Raw genomic sequence first — 6,934 nt, 5'->3', positions numbered from 1 at the left:
GATTTCTAAAATAAAAAGAGAGATACTCAACAAGCAACAAAGAATATATTAAAAAACAGAGACATTACTTTGCCAACAAAGGTCCGTCTAGTCAAGGGTATGATTTTTCCAGTGGTCATGTATGGATGTGAGAGTTGGACTATAAAGAAAGCTGAGTGCTAAAGAGCTGATGGTCTCAAACTGTGGTGTTGCAGAAGACTCTTGAGAGTCCCTTGGACTGCAAGGAGATCCAACCAGTCAATCCTAAAGGAAATCAGTACTGAATATTCATTGGAAGGATTAATGCTGAAGCTGAAAGTCCAATACTTTGGCCACCTGATGTGACGAACTGACTCATTGTAAAAGACCCAGATGCTGGGAAAGATTGAAGGCAGGAAGAGAAGGGGACGGCAGAGGATGAGATGATTGCATGGCATCACCAACTCAATGGACATGAGATTAAACAAGCTCCAGAAGTTGGTGAAGGACAGGGAAGCCTGGAGTGCCGCAGCCCACGGGGTCACAAAGAGTCAGACATGACTGAGCGACTGAACAAAACTGAGCAACTGAAAACAAAAGCAGCAAAGGTTTACAGTATAGCACAGGGCACTACAGTCAGTATCTTGTAATAACCTATAATGGAAAATAATCTGAAAAATAATACATGTGTGTATGTCTAACTGAATCACTTTGGTGTGTACCTGAGCTACTTTAAGTCAACTATACTTCAATAAAATAAATATATTAGAATCCACATTTTTTTTTTTAATCTGTGTATTAGTCACTCAGTCATGTCTGATTCTTTGCGACCCCATGGACTGTAGTTCTCCAGGCTCTTTTGTCCATTGGATTCTCCAGGCAAGAATACTGGAAAGGGTGGCCATGTTTCCTCCAGGGGATCTTCCCAACTCAGGATGGCACCTCAGTCTACTGCATTGCAAGCACTCTTTACCATCTGACCCCCCAGAGAATCCCTAAAAAAATGAAAAATCTAGGAATATATATAGAATTCACTAAGAAGGGAGTGAGTGGCTTATAACATTTAAAATGGTGCTTTCTCTCAGGCCAAACTTGATAGATAGCTGCAAAGCATTAAGTGATGTAATATCCAGGTAAAGAACATTTCAAATAAAATGGACAGCAACTGCAAATACTCCAAGGAGGGAGAGGGCACGCCTTTGTATTAATCATAAAGGAAACTAGTGTGGCCTTAGAAGAGTAGAGAGGGAGAGAAGAATAAAACAAATATCCAGTGAGGTTTTGGCAGAGAGGATGGATGCTAAAGCTTGTTGCATATGGCTCAGTATTTGTTGTTCAGTTGCTCAGTAGTGTCTGACTCTTCACGACCCCATGGACTGCAGCATGCCAGGCTTCCCCGCCCTACATCATCTCCTGAAGCTTGCTCAAACTCATCCACTGAGTCAGTGATGCCATGCAACCATCTCATCCTCTGTTGTCCCTTTCTCCTCCCACCTTCAATCTTTCCCAGCATCAGAGTCTTTTCTGATGAGTCAGTTCTTCTCATCAGGTGGCCAAAGTATTGGAACTTCAGCTTCAGTATCAGTCCTTCCAATGAATATTCAGGATTGATTTCTTTTAGGATGGACTGGTTTGATCTTGCCTGTCCAAGGAACTCTCAAAAGTCTTCTGCAGTACCACAGTTCAAAAGCATTGATTTTTTGGTGTTCAATCTGCTTTATATATTATGAGGTAATAATTGTTATGAAGCAAAATAAAGTTCGGAAGTAGGATGGGGTTAGTGTTTTCTATAAACTTGAGAACACTTTGCTACATACTACACTTTGGTATCCATTAAATATGGTAATCAATAAGCAATCTGATATGAACATTCTCTACTAAGAATAGTTCTGTACTTATCCACCATTTTTGACTTGATATGCATATTTTTTTTTCCTTGACTTACCTGTTTCAGAGGATCCACAGTGGTAAAGAATCCACCTGCCAATATAGGAGATGCAAGAGATGTGAATGTAATCCCTGGGTCAAAAAGATCCCCTGGAGTAGGAAATGACTACCTATTGCAGTCTTCTTGCCTGGGAAATCCTATGGACAGTGGAGCCTTGCAGAATACAGTGCATGTGGTCACAAAAAGTTGGACATGACTGAGCAACTGATCACACACACACAAGCACTCACAACTCTCAGTAAGCCCTCTATTTCATATCTTTCTACTCCTCACTACGTATCACATGTCTCAGTCTACATGACAATAATCTCTGCCTTTTAAATCCTTTTCCCAAATATTGAAAAGTTGATTTTCATCATTGCTTACTTTTAAAGGCCTCTGGTATGTTTTAATATTTCTATTGAAGCATACCATCTCAACTACAAGCTTGGCAGAAAACAGATTCTTCACTCTAAGAAACACAATCTAGAAATATTATTTTTCTGAAATGTATGTGTAACCAGAAAACTTCGGGCTACATCAGCCAGTGAGGGACATTGTGTTACATTTAAATTGATACCACAATGATTATATATTTGAAATAAGGTCTCTGAAAAATTCTAGAAAATATATAACCACTGTATTTCAATGTTCCCCTATTGCCTGCATTTTAACAGATCTGAAGAACTGCAATTCTTCTGCATTGTCAATGCCATGCCACTGTAATTCCTGAGACCTTTGATCTCTGAGTAGAAACTCAGATAGTTTAATTGTAACCCTGTAATCTGTCTTCACACTTGCTGCAGTCTTCTTTCCAAGCAGGTTTTGATCTTTGTGTTTCCAAATGAAAGCTGAGTCAATTTGTGTGTGAACTGATTGTTTAGTACCACAGAAGTGTTGCTTGTCAGACTGAACCCATTCTGTTAGCTGAGTCTGTCAAATTATATAGAAAATCTCCATGGCACGGTGAATGAGAGTACCCAGTTAATTTTGCAGTAAAAAAGCCTGCATCATTAGTAGTTCCTCAATTACTTCCCTACTCAACAGTACACTGACTTAACTTACATTTGTTTTGTTATAGCTTTAGCAAAACTTTAATCTGAGAGTATGCTAGTTCTCCCAGCAGGTGTTCAGAATGGCTTCTACAAATACCTGAGTGACCTTGTTCATTGTTTTTCTCACCTCATCACAGCATTAAGTAAAGTGACTGTGTTCAGAAAAACTTACAGTGTTTTCAAAAAGTGAATAAGACAAAGAAGCAATCAGTAGGAGGATATATTTTTGGATAGAACCAGAGGTAATTTTGACAAGTGGACAACACTATTCAAATAATAATGTGATATACTGCCACACACACAAAAAAGAAAATGAAATCTTGTTAAGCAAATAGAATATTCCCTTTCACTCGTTCATGTCATGTGTAGACTTACATATCCACATTCAAAACATCGCTGTGATCATGAGGATGTTCTTATTTTTAATTTACTTAGTTTCTCCTTACTTGCTTTCAGGAAATAATTTCACAATATGATCTGGCATCCTTTGATCTTTGCTTCACAAAGCATTTCTGCACAGTGAAGATCATGATGTGTGTGATTTGGTTGCATTCTTTGACTTCAAATGCATGTTTAAAGTTATGTCTCCCATACTCTAGGCACCGTTGAAGTTTTATTTGAGTTCACTTTTGCACAGTTTTCCATCCTGATAGAGCCCTATAAGTGAGTTTTGAAGCAGGAGATTCTTCCTGCCAGCTTTCTTTTGTACCTAATAACTCTCAGACTTCAGACTTTAGCTGGTCTGACAATTGCCTCTGATCTGTTCATTTTTTAGCAACAGATAAACTATACTCTTGTTATCTTACATTATTCTATCAAATTAAATGGATATGGACAACTTATGAATATTAGTAGATTTACTTTAGTAGTTCAAGAATATCTCTATTCATTAAAAAATGTTCTACATAGCATCAGCCATGTATTGATCTAAGGGTAGAGCAGAATTTTATCTTTCTTTGAATGTAATTAATATTATTAAAATTTAATTAGAAAAAGAAATTAGATACCATTTAAACATTAAAAATAGATTAGACACCATTCTCAAATTTATATATTATTGGAATATAACACCCCTCCATGTGAACATGAAAATTACAACTTAATATGTTATTCTCTGTAATACAAGCTATTTTATGACTCTGGAGCTACATATTAGGAGGTAATATGAGAAAAAGTGTATCTAAGAAGAAAGTTTTTTTTTTTTTTTTCCACACAGCTTTCATTTCATTTATAGGTCTTTTGCCTACATACCTTTTACCCTTACATTTTGGCAAAGTTGAAGAAATTCCATTATCAAAAGAATGGGGAATAAAGCATACTCATTTAAGTGATGGTTTCTTTAGAAATTTAGTTTTCATTGATGTTGACCATTTTCCTGTTTGGTCTTGACAATTAGTTCTGATATCCTGTGTCTTTAACATTTTCTGTACATAACATTTTCTGTATCTTCTCATCCTTGTTTTGTGTTCAGAGGCAGAGGAAATAAGAGCAGCAATCTATAAAATTCTGTAATAAAAGGACCTTAAGCTGAATATTTGTTAGTTGCATTTATTGACATATACAATAGAAAGCTATTTTAAAGTGTGTTTCTCCGTATACCCATCAGATAACTCCTGAATAATCAGAGATTATGCATAAAGGGAAAAAAAGCCTTATTGGAGATTAAAAATAAGGTATCATCTTTTTTTTTTTTCCAATTCCAGTCATCTAAAGGTATTCCTCTTCAGAAACGGTCTTCTCATAAAGAGATATCATAATTAAATAAATCAATGATACAATTAAAAAGCTTAACTTTAAGTAAGTATTGTAATGGATTTATATTCACTAAACGGGAGTTGATCCCCAATAAATGCTGATAATTTTACCTTCTCGTTCCATAACTTTGAGTGTAATCCCATGGCAAAGCACAGAGAATGTATCCTCAATTCTTTCTTTTTTACTACTTTATTTTTGGAAAGCAGCTTTAGGTTTACAGCCAAAGTCATAGAATATATAAATAATTCTCATATATCCCTTGCTCACACACATTCAAAGCCTCTTCTTTTATCAGCATCTCCCACCAGACTGGTACATTTGATAAAATTGGTAAACCCACACAGATTCATGACTATCATCCAAATTCCACAGCTTACATTAGGGTTCACTCTTAGCTATTTTACATTATGTGGATCTAAACAAACAGAGTGACATGAATCCACATTATAGTATCATACAAAATATTTTTTTGATCTGTCTGCTTATTGCTTCTTTCCACTTTCACCCCAGCACTGTGAACCATTTATCTTTATTCTGTCTCCATAATTTTGCTTTTACAGGATTTAGTTGGAATATTGTTGTAATCATATATAGGGAGACTTTTCAGATTGCTTTATTTCACTTGAAATACGGATTTAAGATTCTTCCATCCCTTCCATTGCTTGATATTTCATTTATTTTTACTAATACTGCTGTATCTATTCTCTGTGTGTGCCACTGTCCATCCTTTCACTTACTGGGCATTCATCTACAGCAAATCTTGGTTTCTTCCAAGTTTTGGCAATTATAAATAAATCAGCAATAAAAAAACACATGCAGGTTTTTGTGTGAACATAAATTTTCATGCCCTTTGGGTAAATACCAAGGAGTTTAATTGGTGAATTGTATAATAAGGGGTATCTAATTTGGTAAGAAATCACTAAACTTTCTTTCAAAGTAGATGTACTGTTTTGCATTCCCATCAACAATGAACGGCTTTACAGTTCTTATAGATAGTAAATTGTGATATTAGAAAGAAGAATCTCAAGCTTAAGTTTGGCAAACATATATTCCCCTCTTTAGTTATGATTTATTCTATTAAGCCCCCAATATGATTCGTAATAGGGCTTCCTTGGTGTCTCAGATGGTAAAGAATCTGCCTGCAATACAGGAGACCCGGGTTTGATCCCTGGATCTAGAAGATCCCTGGATGAAGAAATGACAACTTATTCCAGTATTCTTCCCCGGAGAATCCCATGAACAAAGGACCCCAGGCTACAGATCATGGGGTCACAAACAGTCATACAGGACTAACAGACTAATATTTTTACTTTTCACATGAGCCATAACAGAATAAAACATACTTAAAATTAAATAACAGGCATTTTTGCAGTAAAAGATATTTTTTCCTGAAATACTTGCTTTAGTATATTTAGTAATCACTATACACATAACTATTAGTGTCAGCTATAATAATCAGAAACTCTTTAGGTAAAAAGGAAAGATATAAAATACTGTTTGTATAGTTATCCAGTTTGTGTACAAATAACAGACAAATATATGTAAATACATATAAAAATAAAGACATGTAACACAATATTAATCAATTGAATTTTCTTTGGGATTAGCCTGAGCTGATCAAATTTCATATTCATTATATTCCCAACTTGTGTGAAATATTTATAAGAATACAGTATATTATTGTGAAAATAATGAGGTTATGTGAAAAATGAGAAAAGTGACTTTATAGTAAGAACATATTTTGTTGATTTATTCCTTCATAATTTCATTAACCAATACCACATGTTCTTAAAATTTCTTAAAATTTTGTATCAACATAAAAATAACATGACTCGTGTGTGTGTGTGTGTGTTAGTCGCTCAGTCATATCTCACTCTTTGAAACCCCATGAAAGGTAGCCTGCCAAAGTGAAAGTTGCTCAGTCCAGTCCGACTCTCCTATGTACTATATGGTCCATGGAATTCTTCAGGCCAGAATACTGGAGTAGGTAGTGGTCCCCTTCTCCAGGGGACCTTCCCAACCAAGGGATTGAACCCAAGTCTTCTGTACTGCAGGTAGATTCTTTACCAGCTGAGCCACCAGGAAAGCCTCAAGTTAAACTTGTATGACATATGTCAAAATATTTCAGAAAAATTAAATGTATGATTTAGTTATTAAGCAAAGCTGTAATTTTTGTTGAACATGTCTTTATTACTTTCATAGTACATTTGTTAACTTGGATTTTAAAAACATACAAAAA

The sequence above is a fragment of the Bison bison genome, unplaced genomic scaffold (genome assembly GCF_000754665.1).
Source record: "Bison bison bison isolate TAMUID 2011002044 unplaced genomic scaffold, Bison_UMD1.0 scf7180017864515, whole genome shotgun sequence".
NCBI lineage: Eukaryota > Metazoa > Chordata > Mammalia > Artiodactyla > Bovidae > Bison > Bison bison.
The sequence above is the reverse complement of the archived record's forward strand: the minus strand, read 5'-3'. Positions refer to the sequence as shown.